Source organism: Dermacentor variabilis, chromosome 6 (genome assembly GCF_050947875.1).
Source record: "Dermacentor variabilis isolate Ectoservices chromosome 6, ASM5094787v1, whole genome shotgun sequence".
Lineage (NCBI taxonomy): Eukaryota > Metazoa > Arthropoda > Arachnida > Ixodida > Ixodidae > Dermacentor > Dermacentor variabilis.
This window is the reverse complement of record NC_134573.1, coordinates 131608787-131631660: the sequence shown is the minus strand read 5'-3', so window position 1 is coordinate 131631660 and position 22874 is coordinate 131608787. Positions and strand designations below refer to the sequence as shown.

At 47.8% G+C, this 22874-nt stretch overlaps 1 long non-coding RNA gene across 1 annotated transcript in view; it reads right to left on the bottom strand.

Annotated features, from left to right (window-relative positions):
- LOC142584370 (uncharacterized) overlaps positions 1-22874 on the bottom strand; it is a 477159-nt gene that overhangs the window by 214962 nt on the left and 239323 nt on the right. The window contains exon 3 of the long non-coding RNA XR_012828775.1: positions 20855-20947. This is a non-coding gene — a long non-coding RNA (uncharacterized LOC142584370). The remainder of the gene's footprint in view (positions 1-20854; positions 20948-22874) is intronic.

The following is a 22874-nucleotide window of genomic DNA, read 5'->3' as shown; positions in this document are numbered from 1 at the left end:
TGTGAACAACAGTACGGTTCTCAGTCTGTTAGATCGACGCAGACAGGACTACAGCGCTTCAGGAATCTGTTAGTTATTAAGATTGTGGAAATCAAAAAAGATACATGAAGTGTAACATGTGGAAGTACGCTTGCTCTAAATAAAAGCTACATTAGCAATAGGAAACAGTATGCAAAGATTCACTACTTTAAATAAAGAAAACAAAATTTCTGGTCTTTCGGCCAAAGAATAAGCCAATAGGTTACGATGTTTATTCGCAATTTAATAATGAAAGCATCGCACAGGCGCACTCCCGTCAATTTCTTGGAGTATGTTTCCGAAGTGATCTGAGTCAGTCTGACTACGTAGACAACGTTCGACTAAAAATATCAAGGTCTATTTCGGCGCAAGGTAATTCGGCGCTTACATCGTCTTCTGCCGGGTCCGGTGTTCTGCCGGTGTTAAAAGGCAGCTGTATTTTCGTTTGTTCATTCCCAACTTATGTGCTGAATTTCGGTCTGGGGAACTTGTAATAAAACAGAGGCAGACGAACTGTTCTCCCTGCAAAAACGAGCTCTGTGTACAATACATTATGCAACCCAAAGAGATGTGTCACTAATTCGTGCGCATAATGTGATGCCATTTTTAGATTCTTACAAACATCAACTAGCTACGCTAGTATTTCAGAAAATAAGACAAGATTTCGAAGCATTTTCTAATATGTTCCTGAACAGAAACATTTTGCATAATCTGCGTGTTGTAGCACTTCTCGGGCCAATATGTCGCACTCACCTCGGAGTGCACTCAATAAATCACATAATTGTTGCACTAAGTAATAAACATCCTGATATCATTGAATATACAAAGGGGGAGACTGATATATTGCAAATTAGGAAGAAATTTGCCCATGTCTTGAGAAATCGGCTATCTGTTTGCAGTTACATCGAAGCTGTACTACAATGCATTGTCTCATAAAATATGCATCAAATTTAGTACAAATCCGTATTGCCAAATTTGCGATCATTTCATATATTTTGGTCATTGCTTGCTTCTGTCTAGATGTGTCAGGTGTGTGACACCCCATTGCTGGATAACTAACACATTCATTGTGCGTGACTTCAAAGAGAAATTATTTGTGTGCTTGATTAGTTATTTTGATGATGTTGATGATAATGTACCCAATCTTCTCTGTACGTAGCATATTGTTTGCTTCGTGTTGTGACTTGCTGTACCTGTCAGAAGTGCCGCACGAAGTGTAGGCCCACTCAGGAGACACATTGCCTCCTTTTTGCCTATCTTCGTGAGCATTTCCCGAAACGAATGAGGAAATAAAAAAAAATCACTCATGCAATATTATGCTTAGGAGCAGGTGTAAGCAACAGCATTATCAATGGGTTTGCACCTTCCTATATATGTGCGAAATTGTTTATTTGGCATCCTGCAAGTTTGCAGGGCGGGAGGGGGGGGGGGGGGTGGAGGAGGCGCCGTATAAGACAGCGGTCCTTGAACAATTTGACGCGTCTATAATCCCTTGTTTCAGCTGGGAGGCAGTATCACATATGCGCTCATATATATATAGCAGTATACATATGCTCCACCAACATGTGTCTCACTCACACTTTGCTCACAGCGTCAATGACAAATGCAAAAACACAGGTACATAACAGACACACATTCACGCACGCACAAATATTATATATATATATATATATATATATATATATATATATATATATATATATATATATATATATATATATATATATATATATATATATATATATATAATCTGCACATTCTCCTACGTCCTTTCTTTTAACACATTCTTCTCGACCATGCCGAGCGTTGTGTGTCGATTTGTCAGGATGGCAGGAGCAGGGCTTTGCAGGAGAATGTCGAAAGTGTTGCATTACGCGCGTCCTGCAGCCTCTGGATGCTCCTATGGGCGAAGACACTGCCAGATATGACCTCCAGTGTAACTGGCCCTCTGCCGGCCTTCCCGGCGTCTGCTCTTTTTCCTTTCTCCTCCATTGGTCGTAATCATCATTACCACCCCTGTCGCTACTTCATAGCAAGGCTGGCGCTTTGGTTCTGTGGTGCATTCCAATGACATGTGCGAACGCACCATGTCTTTTCTTCATTCCCCCCCCTCACGTTTCTCTCTCTGTCTCTCATTTATATTCCTCTTTCCTTTTCCCCAGCGTAGGGTAGCCAACGAGACGCATTTTTACTTAGCAACCCAGCCTTCTCCTTTTATTTCCTCCTCACAAAAATTCTATTTTGCCTTCGGACATGCGCCGCGCGAAGTTCAAGAAGCATAACCTTATAAAGCCAAGGGATCGAAGTATCTTGAATAGCGACCAGAGCTGTAACCTTTGCGCTGACCTGTTTCATTTCATTTTATTTAGTTTCATTTCACCTACCGTCCCGACATGAGATCGGCCCGCTGCTCTACCTCGTTGAGCGGTAGCGTACCTCAGTACCTAAATAAAGTTCTCTGTCTGTCTGGCAGCTATATCATTTAGGCCCATTTACAACCAAATGGAAGGTACCAAGGTAAAAGCTGCTTGGTGGTAGCGTGAGTAGCCCCTGGCTCCCTTTACATATTGGCGGACTGGTGGCAAGAAACACATTCAGAAAGAAGAACAAACAACAATGGATTACACCGTAAAAAGGGGCAATTACACTTGGTTACACTGTAAATACAAGGGATTTCGCTGTACCACGGTTATTTATACAATAGCTTTCGCAAGACAGATGAGCTCGATGGTGTCAAGGTATGGATATCAATGCCAGCTTCTAGGTAAGAATTTAGTAGCCGTGGCAAGGTATTCGCGATCATTTGATAGTCGTAATTTGTTCTCGAAACAAGGATGGACCATTTCTCATGAGTGCGCGTGTCATACGCGGGTGCATTCTCTTTTAAGTTTGCTGTGTTTTTCATTCAGCTGCCGGTATCGTTTAGATGCAAGTAATAAGTGCGTGAGAGAGATTTAGAAAACAAGCAGCCGCGAACGCTCCAGTTAACTTCGAAGCGTACGTTCATATATAGCGGCGCTGTAGACACTAAACGGAGTTTGAAAAATTATTTTGACTGAGCGTTCTGGGCAGCACAATTTCCAATGCAGATTTTGTGATCACCGCTACACGCATTCACACTGCCGATGTGTCACAGGGTCGCAACATCAGCAGTGGTAGAACAAGGCATCTCTCAGGCTGGGGCCAACGTTGCGAGAAGAATGGCAGAGTTCTTCGTCAGGGTATACAGCGGGCTTTGTCAGGAACAAGAGTACCTTCTTTCTTCCTTTCTTTCTTTCTTTCTTTCTTTCTTTCTTTCTTTCTTTCTTCCTTTCTTTCTATCTTTCTTTCTTTCTTTCTTTCTTTCTTCCTTCCTTTCTTTCTCTCTTTCTTTCTTTCTTTCTTATTATCATCATCATAGGTGTTAGAGTGCATACGCAAAAGCTTGTCTTCGTCTGCCCTTACGAAGGCAAGTTCCTTGTAGAAACGTTATTATTGGCTTAAGTGCGAGACATCCCTTGTTAGGCCACTGCAAATAATTTCAAGTCCAGAATTTCTGGAAGGATATAAGTTCACGCCAGTCGGAACAGGTTAAAGAAGATAAAATAGCGCTAAATATGCAGGATTTAAACAATAGAACGAGGCACATGGGAAAAGGACACAGAAACGGACGTGCGTCCCGTTTCCATTCTTTCAGTCCTGTACATCTCACGCTATTTGAACTGTTTGATAGTCAACCTTGCCCTGAACGTTTGCCCTGTTATAAGGCCGTAACATGGCATTATTATTCGAAAGTTGTTGATGCGATACAGTTTGTGTGGTATTGCGTCTTAACAGCCGCTAACGGCAAGGATACAAGACACATACGTGTTTTGAAAAACAAGTTCAAAACGCTGTCACCATCAACACCACCATTATTAACTTCGCGGTGCACATCAGTAATAACTAAAAAATAGTCTACAAACCTCTCACTTGTCTGGCGTTTACATGAAGCGCCCATGCCCTTGCCAGAACAATATAGTGGACTTTGAAAACGATCTCACAAAGCACCGACATCAATACCTCTGCACACTTTTTTTTTTTTTACCGCCTCCTCCTTTCCAACAGGTCCGGCTGTGACCATGCTGTCGTCCTCCATGTGCGATCACGCCCATTTCGTGGAAGCGAAGAAAAAAGAAGAGAAAAAAAAATGGGAACCTCTGCGCAACTCTTGGAACCGAGCCATGGCCAAGCTGGCGTCGGAACTGGGCGACGTCGCCTTATCTCTCGCAAACCGAGGCGCAGGCTGGCGCAGGCGCGCGACTTCTCTGCGCCATGGCTGCTGGCAAGCATGACGACTCTCCGCCCGGCGAGCGGGCCGTGACGAAGGCACGGCTGCGGCCTGTGTCGGCGGCTACGCTGACGCCGGCGGCAGGATAACGACGCTACACCGGCGCTGACGGTGACTACGCCGTTGACGACGACTGCGGCGCGACAGAGACCACTCGCACCTCTGTTTGGTTCTTTCAACTTTCTTTCTTTTTTTCGTTTGACGTAGCCTTTCCTTCTCAGATGCTTGCTTCTTTTTTTTTGTTTTTCACACTCTTAGCCGCAGGAATGCTTCCACTCTTTCTTTTTTTTTGTCTTCGTGGATGTCTCAAGCAGCTCTCGTGCGCGCTGCCACCGTGCGCCGGGCTGCTTGTGACGACGCCTCGAATGGCGGTGCCCTTGAGAAGCACCGGGTTCCATACGTGCTCGCAACCACTTGCAACCCCCCCCCCCCCCTCATTTTTTTTTCCACCCCTATCCCCTGCCTTCAGCCGCTGCTTGCAGAGGATACCAAGGTCGGTCCAGAAGCCCGTAGCAGACACAGATTAATGGTGCTTGGCAGTCGGCCCACGGTTGCGTTCCTTTTTTTTTCTTTTCTGCCCTATGCCTCCAGCAAAGTGGCGCGCGTCCGCGTGCGCATGAGTCGTCTCGATGCACAGTCGCTCTTAGCGAACACCAAAGAAGAAAGAAAAAAAAAACTAACGAAAAGAAAATTTGCAGGGTTTCCTCGCTCACGGACATCGTCGCCGCTGCTCTGCCACTTTATGGCTGTGTACCTGCGTGCTTCTACGAACGTGCTAGATATACTCGGACTTTCTGTTCTGGCCAGCCCCGACAGTGCTTCAGGGCGACACCGCTTGACAGGCTCCTCGGCTGTATACTCGGAGACGCTTTTATGCGTTGTACGAATGCAGGAAGCTCCTATACAACCTCGAGCTTACGTACATAATTTATATAAAAGGCGCTGTACGCGTCACCAAGAATCGCAACTACTCTGCACGGACGACTGTCAGGGAGCACGTCGCAGAGGGGTCCAAGAGCACCCGTGGGCTTGTGCTCTCCACCATGTGCCCGCCTGGAAACGCGACACGCTTCAGGCGCTTTTCACTTGTTTCATTTCGAAAAGGACGTGGGCATCTAAAAGACCGACGAAGGCCAACATAATTGGCAGGGAGCAAGCGATTTGGGCACTGAATTTCGATTGCCCACGTTATGTGAGACCCGAGAATTTGGGAATGCGGTCGTTTACCAAGATAGCGGGGGCGGCGCGCAGGCGCGGGCTCTGCCAAACACGGCAATATATTCTGGACCACAGAAAGCGACAAACTTAAAATCGGGTTACGGTGGGCACCAAGGATCGCGGCGAGATGTAATGCACGCCTAGTTATAGCCATCTGGAGTTGTACTACTTGCCACTAGCTGTCGCTTTCTCCTTAAATCAAAACGGTCCTACTCGGGGTTCGGAGTAGCTGTTTTCGGAGCTTGTGGAACACGTGAAAAAAAAAGTTATGCCTCTACACTTGTGTGGAAACACCGGCGGTGGAATTCAGAAACATTTTTTGTTAGCATCGTGACATTTGCCAATAGCCGGCTGCCATCGCTAAAGATATGTCCGCAATAACGATTGCCCATGGCGTATGCTCTTACGAAAAGGTTTAGCGTGAGAACTTTCTCATGAATATGGGCATTGAGTTATTTCGATCACGGCGAGGGTGTTATTGCATTTCGATTTGGAGACCGATAGCAACGAATCTGACCGATTGCCGAAGAGCGTGGATGGTATCCTGCTTCAAGTCGTATAGGCAGGTTTGAGCCGTCGAGTTTTCCAATCCGTCTGCCTGATCATGGGCACGCTTGCGCACGTCTTTTTGTTGGCAGTTTATGAACGCGATACCGCCTGTTGCGTTCGTGCAGTCATTGTCAGTATACGTAAATATAACGTATATATACGCAAACGTAAATATAACGTCTTGTATAATTAACACCATCTCGCAATAACCAAATTAAATGTGTGCGAATGTCTGGGGGGATAATTGCTTGTCTTATAGAATAACGTGCATCACAACAGCATTATTCTCTGAAAAGAAAGATAAGAAGATGTTCGCTTCATTTTTTTCATTAATAAACGGTAATGCAGTTGGTTCTTGGCAGACACCATGCAGTCACAAGAAAATAAAAGTTAATGTTCACAACCTTGACCGTGGTGGGCGAAGCACACGTGGTGCCATGTGGCAAATCTGTCCTTGGCGCGTCGTGTTTTGAGAACATATAGAGGCCTTATGCAGCCTGTACAGCGTCTCCACACTATTCAAGTGGGTCATAACAAGAAAGTTGTGCCTCCACAAGCCCTCTAGCATAAACTCGACCCACTGGTTGTGGGTTACACTTACCTCCAACAGACAGCACATGACACTAATGAGTTGATGTCCAGAAGCTTATGTCTTACATCAATGGACGGTGCCTGTCAAAGTGAACGTTAAAGTCGGATACACCTCTGTGGAACAGCGGAACGTCGACCTGTCCAGTGTGACTATAATTGCCCGCCTCTTCCGCAAGTAAAACCAGTGCTCTCCGCTATGCAATGAGGAAGACTTGTGTTTAACTCTCCGAAAACCAAGTGCGCTGTTATGGTCGCAAAGAACTCCTACCTCATTGGCTCACTTATGCTATTCTTCAGTACCTGTTCACAGCGTCCACCTAGCGTTGTGGCAGGTCATCGGTCATACTGTCGTGCCACGAACCGTATTCCCTGCGCTATAGAAACGTGCGGTGAGACAATGCGCGGCTAATTTAGTGGAGACGGCGGCGGCGGCGACTGGAAATGGATCTGTCGAACAGGTTTGTTACGCGTGACTGCCTTACCGCAGTTTCCTTACGAGCTTCGGCAGCGGGGATCATCGTTTACTCAGCGAGACGAGGTCGCCATTCGTGTCCCGTGAAGCGAGGTCCGGAGAACGAGCAGGCGTCCGCGTCTTTGTGCCTTTTGCCTCGGACTCCGAGCCGGACTACGCGGACGTTCGCAAGAGCTGCGCTGATGCCAACGCTGAAGGCGTGCGGGACGCAGTGTTCGGTCGAGCGACTTCAATTAGAGGGGCACCGCTCGTGAAATGCGAGTGGACAGTTCGTTCTTTGTGCCGTGCCAAGAAATTGGAATGGATTGGAAGCAACTGTTCTCGCGGCGCTTAATTAAACGGTTGAGTTGTCCCTTCATGCAGTGTTTTGAAACCAAGGTTCAACAAATGCCGATAGCGTGACAGCAACAGGCACGAGTTCAGCAGATCTCTTTCGAAGACGCGCTCTGTTTTGAAAACGAGATTGCTTCCGGGTGGGAATTTATTCCTGCTTCCCAACATTCTGAGCATACCGGTGCGTGCATGTTGAAATGGTTCGGTGTGCATTTTGTTCGAAAGGAACAAGAGTGCGCTGCCTCTTGCAGTCGCGTTTCATCCGGCTTAACATTTTCCTTGTGTGCATAATAATTTAGAAACACGTAAAAGTTTAATTGCATATCTATGGCACACTGTACGTGCGCAAGCCATGCAGCAAGCACGGTTAGGTTATCCCATGCGGATCATCCCATTTTAATTATTACTGAGACTATTCCTATGTGGTCGGGAAGTATACGGACAGACCTCCACACTTTACAAAGGTCCCTTAATTAGTATCTTAAGACCTCCAATGCAAATTTGATGGCAGCATCAGGTAACTACAGCCGCGACGTCAAATTATAGCTGTTCACTTCACTCGAAGATTCGCTAGCTTCGCATGTGAAGGAAGGAAGGAAGGAAAAAGTAGAGAAGGAAAGGCAGGGAGGTTAACCAGTTTAGCGTAACCGGCTTGCTACCCTACACATGGGAGAGGGATGGGTGCGATGAAAGATGGGTAAGGGGGAGAGAGAGAGAGAGCACATAGCACAGCACACAAACATCGGCCGGTAGAGTCTATCAATCTGGCATTGTACGTGATAACACTGTCAGAGCCGCTTGTCCAATCCCGTCTCTTTCAAAAACTGAAGTAGTCCCTTTGTCGCCTTCACCTGCGATGTCTTCTGTCGGCGGCATGTGAAAATCGTGTCGAGGGACAATGGTCTAGTGTCAAGGTGCGCGAGAACGGATGCCAGGGACTGTCGCTGAACATTATATTCAGGACAGTCGCACAGAATGTGTTGCAGCGTCTCCTCGCAAAGACAGGCATTGCAGAGAGCGTTGTCGGCCATTCCAATGCGGAATGAGTAAGATTTCGTGAAAGCCACCCCTAACCATAAGCGATAAAGCAGAGTCGCCTCGCTTCGGCGGAGTCCAGTTGGCATATAGAGATGCATCAAAGAAGGCAGATGGTATTGACGGTTGCTCTGGTTGGTCTGGCTGTTTGGTGTGCACCATGAAGAGAGCGTCATCTCCTGTGCAAGCACTCGAAGTCTGCTAGCTGCGTCGGATCGTGAAAGCGGTATGGCCTCTTCTTGTGCGTCTTCAAGAGCCGCCCGAGCTGCATTATCGGCGTCTTCGTTTCCAGTGACGCCGCAGTGACTTCGCATGTGAGTCCCCAAAAAAGTTACCTCCCTTCAACATTATGCTTTAGCAAATAACAGTCGTATTCTCACATTCACATTCGTCGGCTTACTGGAACTATAGCACTTCACCGGCTTGAGCACATGACCACCCTATCGCTCCGGCGCGTGCGATCGCGTGAACGATGGCGGAAACGAGCGATCCGGTCTCTTGCTCTTCCTCAGCCGCGACCTCGTCTCCATATAGGGCCGGTGACCGCGCACACAGCGGCGCGACTCCCCGACTCGTAATGAGCGACGTGGAGTGCCGGGACAGTATACCTTCCTTTCCTACGCCGTAAAGCAGGCCGTCGACGATGACAGCGGTACCATCAGCTCGAAGGCGAACGCGCGGGTGGCTTCTCCAGCGTACTCTTCGCCGCTCATCTCAAAACGCACTCCTTCCCATTCTCACGCGACAGCTCGGCTATATCCTCCGTGCGCCAGGTACAGCTCGCCGAGCGTGTGTCTGTGTCTATACGCTTTGATGACTGCGCGGCGTCGGCAACACTTGGCGGCGTGATCAATCGCTTTATTATGCGCCGTGCGGGCGGGGACGGGACGGGGCCGCCGGTGAAGATGCACCCTGTCTTCCCTCCTCGGCTGCTGAATGCCGCTCGCCGCGATCTGAATGACAAAGTAGCTGCGTGCGCTCGCTCGCGCCACCGAGCGAGACACCATCGTCCGCGCGAGTGTATGTGCGTGCGTGTCTGCATACACGCGCGATATGCGCATACGTTTCGCCGAGCTTTCATTCAGGAAGCCGACCGATTCCTGCGGTGGGTTCATGAACGCGTAATGGTACGGCGGTGGCTTCCGTTACGTCTTGTTCGCTTCACGCGATATGCGCGTCCTCCTGTAAGGCGAGCGCGCAACACCGCGTGGCGAACTCCTGTCGGTCAAGTCGCGCATATATGTGGAATTAAGCAACCGCATGAGGAGTATATATTTTGATTTTTTCACGGTTCTTATCATCCGCACTGCCAAGTGGCCGTTAGCGGTGATAGCGCTGGCGTGGCTTCGTACAAGTCAATTACGAAGAGCAGGAAAGAGGGCAAGGGAAAAAAATTGATGCAAGTTACAAACCCGGCTGCTCTCTACAAAAAAAAAATCGAAAAGCAAAAATTATTGAGAGAATGTAAGCCTCTCCCTTCAACTCGCGCCCTCGCCTTCTCGAAGCGCACTTTGTTCGATATGAACATTAAATGAGCACAACGTCAGGTAGGTCAGGAGACCGAGCATACTTGTTACTCGGTCTCAACTCAGAGCCACCATCTCAACAACCTTCTGAACTACCGTATACAGCGGCAATATGAACGCCAGTGACTACGCTTGCTCAGTGGCTATTGTTACGGTTCAATTTGTGCGGCAATGAATGGAAAAAATGTCAACCGTCTTGGACGCTTGGACACATGATGGACAAAAGACTTGTCCATCATGCGTATGCGACAGGATTATGCGCGGAATGTGCAAATCCTACTCCTATCCTTACGACGCTCCACTCCTCTATGTCAAGGAGTAGCTTCCCTTCCATGCCCCTCGGTGTTGGTTGCCCCGACGTGTCCTGACAAGGCTCTCTATACCAGGGGGCAGCAGAGAATGAGGATGCCCGGATGGCGGAAGGTATAAGAAAGCCAACCAGCCGCCACGTGTGGTCGAATCTTCTCTGTCCTTGCGTGCAGGTGCCCGCACGCTGAAAGTTTTGTATATATATTTTTTTTCTTTGGAGCACACCGCTCACCCGTAACGACGTAATAAAATTCTGTTATTTGCTTTTACATCACTTCGTCTTCCCTGCCGAACCCTCTCCGATGGTCAACCTGTTTCGAGCTCCAGCAGACGCTGTTGAAGGCTTACAAAATCCCGTCCCCATAGCACTGTATAATCGACATTCTGCTGCACGAGCACAAAGGTCGTTGGTTGGATTCTCGACCGTGGCTGTCACATTTCAATGGGAGGGAAATGCAAAAACGCTAGCGTACTTAGATTTAGGCGCACGTTAAAGAACCCCTGATGGCCAAAATTAATCAGAGATTCTCGCTACATACGGCGTCTCTCACAGCCCCAGTGCTGCTATGTGACGTCAAACCCCATGTGCTGAATCATGATGAATATTCATAAGATTAAAAGCCTGTTCACACTAGAAAAGGCCGACTTAACGTCGGCGCTTGATATACATCACATATCTTCGTGCCTTCATATACGATATGAACAGACATTTCCCCCCTGCCATTGAAACATCCATACAGTTCTGGAAAAAATATACAGACCCAACGCACATCGTGCAATCTGTGTGAAGCAAAGCTTTCGTGAAGCGCTTAATCAGATGCTTTAAATTTGCTCATTTAATTCCTGCATCTTTGACGTAAAAGAAATTGCATGGTGCGCGCGCGCATGTGCTCTCGCGTGCCTGTGCCACCCGAATGTGACACACACGGTAGAACACACACACGGGGACACGCAACGATAGAAGTATACGTGTGGTTATAGCCTAATGATTAGACCATCGGGCAGCTGTGCTGAGGGACCGGGGTTCGATCCCACCATCGGGCACGTAATTGAATGTTTAAGGGCAAGCTGTTCGGCGAGACAGCAGCAGCACCCAGCTGCCACCGTCAGGAAAGCCCGGGAGGGTTCGTAAGGAAACTTAAAAGGAAAACAAGCAAGCAAGAACGAAACAAAGAAACATCCGACAGCAGCGTCAAACTTACGCGAAAACGTCAAGCGTTCGTCAGTCCTGTACCTCTCGGTCTATCTGTGTGTGCAAAGTGTAGGATGTAGATAACGCGGGAAAAGGGTGGGGGTCGAAACATTCGCGCCATCACCGTTGCAGTGGCGCCGTGACATAAACTTGGAGCGCCGTCGCATGCTCTGCACCGGGCGCCGCGCGGTCGGTTCTCGTCAGTGGTCTACGGTCCGGCACCGGCCACTGAGTCGTCCATTCGCCACGGCCCCCAAGAAGGAGGAGGGGTCGGACCCGCGCACTCGCGTGTACGCGCTCGGCGGCTGCTGCTGCTGCGCCGTTGGGGCCGAGGCCATCTACGGCGGGTGAAACATGGGACCCTCGTCGCTGCGGCCATAACTCTGGGCCCTATCAGCGCGCCAAATCGGAATGCAAGCGGTCTCGCTTTCTGTGCCGCCGTGCCGCGCCGCCGCACAGCCAGCCCCGGTATACTCGCAAAGGAGGCGGCGGTGGTGGCGTCGTCGACGGCACGGCTTTCGGCTGTTCGTCGCCGGATACCCCTCCCCTCGATGCACATAACAACGGAGCACTCCGTAAACCTGGTGACACTGCCGCAGGTCGTGGGATGCTGCGGCGGCGCAGGAATAGTCAAAGGATTGCAGCCTGTGCTGCGTACGTCCGGCGGTGACTGCATTAGCCTGAGCAGAGCTGGGATCACTTGGGAGGGAGAGAGGTTGTGCTATGGGGAATCGGTGAACGGCTAGGAGAACAGCGACGCGGATGGACGGAGAGGCCGTGCACTTTTTTTCCTCTACGGTGAAGATTCTTACGTAAAGATGTGGTATTCGGAAGTGCCGTAAGTTTCAAATTGAATCTGACGTCTAGGTGAACGCGAACGCCGCTTGAAGCTCGCGATATACGAAAAAAGAAAGATATTACATCCAGGAGTGACAGCTTAGCTGAGAATATTTTGCCCCACAATATTCAAACGTGGCGCCTTTCTAACCCGTGAAGACGAGGAGATTATAAATAATATACGAAGCTGCGATGGCGGATCCCCTATGAAAATGGTCATTGCCTTTATGTTTCCTTTATGTTTCCTTCTTGTGCCCTATGTGACCTTTATGATTCCTTGTCCTTTGTGTGACCTCCGGGACGCCAACTTTGTGTGTACCACATGTTTACTCATCCTAACGTATACCTCGAGGATGTGACCTTTATTATGCCTCTAGGATGTGTCCTTTATGCTTACGGCAGGATGTTAACTGGGTGTGTACTATGTGTTACCTGAGTGTACACTTGAGTGCACATGTAGGTGAAATAGAGTGCACATAACAACTGTCTGTACATATAATAGAGGCAGATATATCTGTACTGTGTGACAGCCATTGATACACTCTGCAGAGTCATTGTAAGTACTAAATCTTGACTTATCCTTTCCTTTGCCCCAAGAAAACAACCCTTATTATAATTATTGTAGGATGTGCCCTTTGTGTTTACGGCGGGATGTTACCTAGGTGTGCGCTCCAGTGCGCATGTAGGTAACATAGAGCAATAATCTATATATGGTGCATGCACTCTTTATATGTTACCTACATGTGCACTTGAGTGCACATGTAGGTAACAGAATGTGCGCAGTGAGCATCTTTTGCAAATAGTACAGTTAGAGCTATCTGTACTGTATGTTAGTCACTGGCAGATTCAGGGAAAAGGCACTGCTTGCACCCCTCACACTAGACATACCGACCGGCACTAATTGTGGCTACATTGTGCGGAAAATTGAGCCTGCCGTGAAATAGGATGGTGTATACAAATGATTTATGCTATGCATTCTCTTAATATATAAAGTATTTTTTACTTTTTCAACCTGCTAGTCTCCAGTAGCAAGTCAGATGCAGAAATCTGCAGTATTTAACCTAATATGCAAGACTTTCATGAAAGTTTTGTGCCAGCTAGGCTATCAAATATAGTTGATTGAATGTTTAAGACGGTTCTCATAGCAGGCGTCTTGCAGATGCTCCGCTTCGCCTCCAGTTAGGGAAATAATCTGCTTAATTTACATATCTGGCTTCTATATATATATATATATATATATATATATATATATATATATATATATATATATATATATATATATGAGCACTATGTTACCTGTGTGGGCACTCTATGTTACCTGGCTGTGTACTACCTCGAGTGCACATCCAGGTAACATAGAGTGCGCCCAGTGATTATCTTTTTACACATGCTACAGATAGGTCGTCTACCTGAAAGATGTATTAACCTTACCTACTGGCGTATCAAAGTAAAAAAAAAAAACATGGGGGGTGCGCCTGCCTCCCCCTCCCTGTATACCTTGACCGTATTGATCACCACGTGCCATCAACAGTACATACGTACATCAAAGCCTCATGCAGCGAATAATCCCTCACGAGAAATAACAATTACGCGGCGGCTAGAGACGCGGTGGCACGACGCGCAGTGTTCGATGGCTTGCGCTACAGGAACCGCAATAGAGGCGGATGCCTCCGCGGCCAATCCGCCACTATGCTGTGAGCGTATATGATTATACAACCATTTAAGTAGCTGTTCGTGGTGTTATATTGGTTTCATGATAGCCTCATTACACATAAATATCTAATACGTACATTACGATTGTCTCTATATTACGCTCGTAAGATTTCTTTGCAGCCATCAGCGGGAAATGCAAGCGCTGCCACCTCCAAAGCTCAACTGGAGCTGCCGCTAACTTTCAGAACGCCTAGTTCGAAAGAATGTAGTGAAATTGAATATCTATAACGTTTCTGATGCTCTAAGCTGAAAAAAAAAAGCTCGAACATAGGGAGATGCTGCCACTGCTCCACCTCAAAACCGTGGTCTTCGAAGCACTTTTTGACATGTTGCTTTTTCTACGCTATCTTTTTTTTCAGGCCTCGGCCTTGTCATGATACCTTTTCTCTACTACTCATGCAGATTATACACAAAAGTTTGGTCACTAACCAATGCAGAACCGGCGGTTGATGCTAAAAGTGCCTTTCTTTTCAAAACGGCGTGTGATTGCTGTAGCGAGATAGCAAAGTGGGCGAGTTGGTTACGATTCATCGTACCTTTAGCAACAGCGCAAAAGCAACGCGGAAACAAGGAACAAGCGCCGTGTTGTTGTGTTTCTTCCTTTTGTCCCTGTCGCTTTCGCGCTGACCATAAGTACGAGTAACAGCTGTGTCGATATTAGCACGCGTAGAAGTAGGGCAGCGCGGATCCCGTAGATGCTTGCTTTGGCGTACAACTGAACAATTTATAATTGTGAGTTGGCTGAGTATGAAAGTTGTGTGCGGAGTATGGTCGTATTTGATTACGCGAGCATGCAAGCAGTACGCCTGTTTCACTTTGGCCGAAGTTCCGCTGCCGCTGCAAGCCAGCCATCGCCACATTTTGTCGTCTTTATTCCTTACGCTACGAGCAAATATGGTTCCACCTATTCCAGATAAGGCCTGACATTCTCAAAAACACGCCACTGGGCGCCATAAGAAGCGTGTATATGCGTGGCGATTCCCAATTTCTGATCGGTGGGTATCACAGCTATCGCGGCTGCCCGCACACCGTGCGCCATCTCAAGCGAAAGAGCTGCACATGATGCGCGCTCATTGGCTCGTGTCCGCCGGCAAAAGTTCGCGCATAGTTCGTCTAAAATCTCTGCATATACTTTAAAAAAACAAGGCAGCGCACCAAGACACTTCAAACTCAATAATTTGTGTTTAAATACCAGCCTTCCTTCTAGCAACGACTTTTTTAATCTCAAAGGCCGTGCTTTTCTAAAATGCACGCCCTAAAAGGAAATGTCAATCTCGGAGGCTAAATTCACTTTTTAACCGCAGTGGGGCGCTGCTGCAGTGTGACGGTTGACGGTGAGCTGGGCCACGTTGTGTTGCTGTAAGCGGCGAGAGTGCTCGTTGCAGTTACACGGTAATTTAATCATATTTTCGAAGTGCCTAAACAAACTGTGATCCGTACCGTGTGCATTAACCATCAGGAAACCTCTGGACTCGTGTAACGCCATTAGTTCGACTTATGTTTCCTGTGATACGCCAATGTCTTGTGTACTACAGAGCCCGTCCTAGCTGCCTTTGTTCTCGCCTGTCCGCGTTCGCTCATGGAATACCTGATACTGTGGCTTCGAATTATGGTGCGTGGAAGAATTTGTTGAAAGTTGTGCTTTCCTGCGCTGGTGTTCATCGGCAATTCGACAGTGTTCGCGCCGGAAAGAGCGTCGTCGCGTGGTGCCTGCGAGACGAAGAAGCCGTTTGCTGATCACATTGAAGGTAAGCAGTATTCTGCCGCCGTTTCACTTCTTTAAGAAAAAATCTAGAATCAAGATTTACACAGCTTGGTTTGAGCTTTTCAATTATGTATATCCTTTCTCTAGGAGCCTCCTCTCTTGGACAGTGCCACAGGGATATTTGCTCAACCGTGGAGGATTTTATAATTGCTACAAAGAGATTGTCTTGAATTCCTAAACATTTTATTTTTGTTCATTTCCTCCAGTTAGCTTTACCATTTTCAGTTTTTAATAAAGATAGCCTAATTTCATCCAAATCTTGGCCAATCCCCCACAGTAGGTGTGCGCCATCGCAGAAGGACTACCATACCATACCATACCAGGTCTGACGCTTGCGCGCATTCCCGCAGCTTTTGGTTCATGTAGTAAGCTTTGTGGAACGACAACAGAACACTTTCTGAGCGTACGTTGACCATGTTGCTGTGCGCATTTAGCAAAGCGTTTCACGAGGGGAGTTTCCGTGAAATGTATTATTTCTTACCGCTTACTTGCTTTATGGAGTGATGTGCTACCACCGCTGGTTGTTGGGACTTAATGGGCAAATATTTATGTAAACGCTGAAAGTTACGGTTTTCTCGGTAGTTTCCCGGCAAGAAATTCTTTCGTAGATATGAATTTCCGCAAGTTACGTGTGTAATGCATGTCGATGTGTCACGGGCATCGCGAGTTGGCACGCGACTGCGATGTTTGACATTTGAACAGATATTAGCTTGTCTGAAGATTACTTTATTGATAGTGTTCAGATTGAAGTCCAGCTTCGCGAGAACTTGTCTGCATTGTTTGTGTTCTTCGACGTGCTCGTGTATTTTTTTTTTTATTGTAGGGCAAATATAGACCGACATTACAACAGCGAAATTTCTTTTTAATCGAGGCATGTCAATCAGACGCTCGTTTTCATTAATATTTTCATCCGAAGAACAGGATGTGAGTTCCTGCGATTGTTAAAGACAGTGGCTTGTAACACTGCCTAATAAGGGATGCGATTTTCTTGCGATGCTTTGCGCTCGATGTTTGCCACTCTTATGACCCACCTTCCACGGCTGGCTGTTCTAGTTAATAACGATAGCGGAATGTCGGTCAGATCAATGAGCAAAAGGAGTAGCATCGGAAAAGGGATCACTACAAAATCGCGGTCTAGGTTTCAGACCCTTCGTAATCGATTGTTCATTTGATTTACTAGATATTTAAGTTTTGGTGATAATTTCCCAGGTAGTCTGATGTTTGCGGCTGGTTTTATTCCCGCCTGAATTTTACCATATAACAGTGTAACCACTTGAGATATAACTACGAGACATCTGTACAAGCAGGCACACAAAGATTTGTTGGCCAGTTGCCTACTCCTATAGGTCATGTACTACTTAGCAGCTGCTGCAGAAATGTTTAAAAGAATTTGTGAGCAATTTAATACCTGAGTGGACTGGCAGCTCAGTCTCTTTCAAACAACAATTAGTTAAAAGCTTCTGTGTTGCCCTGATGTTTTTATGATCTGTTTTTGACTGCTCCACGTTTCTTAGCTGTGTGCATAAAGCCAGGCTGTTCTTGCTTATATGAATATTTTTGAATAAGTGAAAAAGATTGGCTTTTGTTTTGTTTTTCAGGTGCCTTGTGAGCTCTCACCCAAGCACTACATTCCTGAGGTCTGCTGTGAGCAGCCCTGGCAAATTGAAGTAACATCCAGATAGTCCAATAAACTGTTCGTAGTTTCAGACAAACCTTTGCAAAGTATAGTCAAAACTTTCTTTTAAAAGTGCAAGCACTGATCCAACCTGATCTTTCCATCCAAACATTACATTTTATATTAGTCACAAAGACATAACTAGAACAGCAGCACTGCAGTGAGGAACGTACAGTGGTACTCCAAGTGTTATACTGAAATAATCTATGAAGTCTAATTAGTTTGTAATTTTAGAACAAATTGGCATGAATTTCTGTGCCATAGCAGAGTTTCAATCTGTGCGCTGCATCATGTAGGGAACAGTAACCTTACAATGAAAACCAATGCAAAACTTTTTAACTCAGGAAAAATTTATAAATGTAAAATGTGCACACGGAACTCTTCATCTATGCATGTCTACGTAAAATACAGGATTTAGTCACTGCGGCCACATAAAGGATGCATAAAGGTAGGACACACGAAGGAAACATAAAAGCAGTGGCCAAATTTCAACATGGAGGAAACATAAAGTACGTTAACATAAGGGATACATAAAGGGAGGACACACGAAGGAAACATAAAAGCAGTGGCCAAATTTCAACATGGAGGAAACAAAGTACGTTAACATAAGGGATACATAAAGGGAGGACACACAAAGGAAACATAAAAGCAGTGGCCAAATTTCAACATGGAGGAAACATAAAGGACATTTCCTCATGTGAACTGCGGGAAACATACAGTAAACATAAAGGACATAACCATTTTCATAAGGGATAATCTGTCTGGCATCTAGTTGACAAGCCAAAGTACTCATGTCGGCATACCGCACTATGTTTAAGCATGTATTCTTGTTCACTTTACTCTGAATCAATATTTGGGCCTGAATAGTAAGCAATGCATGACAACGGTTGTGAGCCGGCCAAAACTTTTTCAAGAGATGTTAATCTCTTACAGTATCAGCTGCTCATTTCACTGGTGACGCATCGAATCACGCCTCACCCCCTACATGAAAAAAAAAAAAAGAAATCTCACAGACACGTGTAGAAGGTGCCACGTTCATGTGGAGAGCACATAGCACGTTCGGGCGCCGTGTACTTATGAGTCTCGCTGCCACTCCAGTTGGGGACATCTCTCCTCGACGGGCCTCGTCTCGAGGGCCGACAGCCGCGCATAAGGTACACGTCGCGTCACGACCGGTGGCGAAGGTTCACGTTGCCCGCCTCTTGGAGTCTGAACACGAAGGCATACGGCTCCGCCTCAAAGCCCCACGTCGCAGGTGCACCGCGGCTAACGTATGTCCCTCTCGGTCAGCCGCCGCAGGACGGGAGCTAACCAGCGCCACGGCTTTTGCCAGCCGCGAATATATATTTCGCCGCTCCCTGTTACACGCCTCGGACCTCGGACAGGCGACGGCCGCCGGTCACTCGCCCGTATACCATAACCTAGTGCCGGACAGTCGGCGCGGTCTTTTTTGTTGTGCCTTGTGGGCACGGCACCGCGGCGTATATACGTCCTCGTAAAAACCGCGCGCGACTGGAGCGGAAATGTGTCGCGGGCTCCAGGCCGACACAGTGACATCCCCCTTTGGGGCCGCCCGCGCAGTTTCTGTCGCATGCGGTCTCCGACAGCCGTTAGTCCTCCGCGGTCGTCGCTCGCCATTTCCCTCTTGCCGCTTTTGTCGTGGTCGTTGTTTCGCTGACGAGAAGTATACGCGGCCGTGGCGGTTTGTTTGATCATCTCGACTCTCGCATCGCCGTATACATATACAGCGGCGAGCGCTTGCGACGTCGCTGCCCGAAGTTTCAAAGGGAGCCGCCGCCAATGGAGACCTTTTGTTCCTCGAGCGACCGCGGAAGCTTCCGACGCCGCGGATTACAGGCGCCTAGACCTCGGGACGCGATACGCAGGCGCGTAACTGCGTCGTCGCCCCTGCGGCCACGCCTATACGAACGACGTTGGGCAGCACGTTGGCGTTGGCGCACCCATCACCGCCGTCTATAGGTACAGATCTTGGACCAGGACCGAAACATATACGTAATGTCTGCGTCGTGAAAGTGACATCGGTTGACGACGTCGTCATGAGGACATTTATGCAAAGCCATCTTCATGCTCTCGATGACAGCTCTTCGTGTCAATTAGATTGAAATGTTTTTTTTTTTTTTTTTTTACTAAGCTTCCTAGCGTCGGATGAGGAACTCAAGTTCGATCTTCGACCTCATTCTCATTTTGTAGCCTCTCACGGGTCCTTTTCGGTAAGCGCACAAGTGCGCTAACTTTCAACACGATAATCAACTATTAATATCACTGTGATTTGTTGCCTAAGCAATACGTAAAGCAATAACAAGAAGACATTAAGGCTCACGTAGTACAAAATAGTTTAATAATGGCAGTATAAATAAGACAAATCGATTGGCAAGCTTTGCTCGGAAACATTCAAAGCGGAGAAACCGTATGCGTCGTCGACAGCTGTCAAAGGAATCGACGTAATCCGGTTCACAGTTATCACTCCGACATATACGTAACTGATACGAACCGAACGGAAGAAAGAAACAAACAAGTAAAGAGAGCGAAGTGCTGTCGAACAATCTTCCGTCCAAGGGCTTCACCCGTAGACATCTTCCAGATGATTGATTTCGAGGGTCGTGTAATTCCAGTAGCTCAGACATCCATATGCATATGTGCGTGAGCGGGACGGCTGCGACATTGCGCGACAGAGCCGCCCGCGTCTCCGAAAGTTGGTTCGCGCGATGCATAGAAGGTCGCCTCTCGAGCCGGGTCCGACGCGCGCCACTTAAAAAAAAACCGGTGGAAAGCAATTACGGCGACGAAGAGGAATTAATGGCGTGCCGAAGAACGCGCGCGTGAGCGCGCCAGAGCGGGAGATATACGAAGACGGATGGACTCGAGTCGGCAAACGTCAGCGATACACCCATCGACGCGTGTGCGCAGGAAATCACGCACGGACGCTTGTGCGTGTACGTACGAACGCACGCGCAGGCACGCACGCACGCAGGCACGCACGCACATAGGTACGCACGCACATAGGTACGCACGCGCTAAGTTACGCATGCCCGCACTTGTGGAGGCGCGCGTCTCGTGCATGGGTTGTCTGTGTGTGCGGCTGATAGCGCAGACACAGCTTATACTAACTCTTAAGCCGGCTCGGTGTAGCCTGCATACACGGTGCTAACGCAAGAACGCAGCGGGCAAGCGCCGCCGTCAAGTTCTTCGACCAATAGGAGACTTGAGGTCTCGTATGCTTAAGACATTTTTCGCCCGAAGGCAGTGTTTAAAAGACGAGTGAGAAAAATGAACAGGTGAGCTTATACTCACAGTTGGAGACTGCCCAAGAGTGGAAACGGCTCGAACACGAAGCGCAGGGGCAGCTTGTCAGCTATCCATGAATTTTCACCGCGGTGATGATCACTGCGAAGGAGAAGGAGTAGGTATAATTTATTTGTTCGCTTTATCCAAGGTTACTGCTGCTATCTGTAGTCTCATAGCCTTGGGTCTATTGTCATCATGCGTATATGTAGCGCCTAAAGAAAGAGATGGAGGTGAAGTGAGAGGAAATATAGAAAGGGGAGAGAAGGAGGACGAGGAGGAAGCTTCTAGAAGAAGCATTTGCAAGCTCAGGGAAACGAACACCTCACAGTCTGCGACGTCAAGCTCTGTCAACGTTCAGCTTCCCGAGAGTAATTATCTCGAAAGAATTTTTGCAGGACCTCAGCAGCACTCCAGTGGGTGGCTGCGGTCCCTCGGAAGAAACCGTCGGGTTACCACATCTCTCTCCGACGGGACGCGCAGCAATTCCGAGTCAGCAGTGCCGGCTTCCACTTCGCTTTAAGAGACATGAAAGGGCGTGGGGTGGTTCGTTCGTCTTTCGTCGGCCTTTAATGGTGTCTTCGCTTTCCTTAGAGGGCGCGCGTTCGGCGTCGGACACAGTTTGGTAAAGAGGGGGGAACTTAAGTAATTGATGAAGACGCTCAGTCCGCGATAGCATGCCAGCCACTGAACACCCATTCTTTCACCCATGCTCCCCTTTCCCCTTGAATGACATGGCCTTCACTGCAACAGGCGACGCTATATAGAAAGAGTGCGTCCAAGCGTTTCTTGTTTCCGTGTAGCCACTACGCGGACGGTGCGACAGCGTTGTGTGATAGGCGCACACCGTCTCAATAGACATGAAGTTGGTCGAACTTGCTTCACTCGTAAGTCCACGATACAAGTGCCCTTATGCAACATTGGCACAATTTCTGGTGTCACAGACGCTGCGGTACTTCAGCAATACATGGATGTGGCCCAAGATGCGCACTTTAATACTACATGTATGTACACGGCATACACCACCCCTTCACATCTGTCACATAAATGATGCCTGCAGCAAAGAAACACTCGCATCGTTCAATGTAATACCGAGAAAGCAGCATATAGCTGGAAGACCACAGTTCATGGTGGATTCCCTAAGTGCATCGTTAGAAAGAAAATGCGGACGCGCTGCTCTTATTGAATGTATCGGCGTTTGTTGGCCCACACGTTCTCGGATAATGCCTTGTATTAATCGTTCTGCTACTTCGAAAATGTCAAAGGACAAGACTTGAAAACGCCAGTGCTTGAGCAAGCAGGGTGATTAATTGGGCTTCTTGGTGATAGGAGGTCGAATGATCCTACATAAGAACCTTAACTTCCCAAAGTGACCTTACCTTCCCAAGAAGCAGGCAAATAGCTCTTTACCAATACTTCTGCAATGCTCGGACTAGAACTAAAGTAAAAAGCACCTCCGAAAGTTGATAATCGATGATGAGCGTCCATTTCAATCCTATACTAAGTGGTATTTTGGTCTGTCACACGGTCTGTCCCACATGCGTGAAGGTCACCGTTCTAAACACGAGACAGTGTAAGGCCATCTACGTATAAGAGCTATACCGTCGCCGCAAACAGCTTCCAAGAGAGCCGCGCGCTCTTCCGCGAAGAGAGCAGTGACGCTTTAACTGCGTATTCATCGGGCTTACTCCGCAGTGGCATGGTATACACACTTTCAAATAAAGCTATGCTTGTCTGGTGTATATATATAGCAGATCCATCGTAAAGCAGGCATGTTCGCACTCGCACATTGCTCTCACCAACCGCTGCAACTACTTTCACAAGTCGGACGAACTTATCGAGAAAATCACGACCACCGCCATACTGAGAATAACGGACTTCTTCCTACAAGCTTATGAGCTTCCGCTTAGCCGCAAATGGTCGCTCAGTGCACTATTCGAAGACAGGTTTATGGTCGCTTGTCAGAAGACATTATCTCGGCCCGCAGGTCGTTGCAGTGCCACAAAGCCGTGCCCATGCTCGGCTCCGA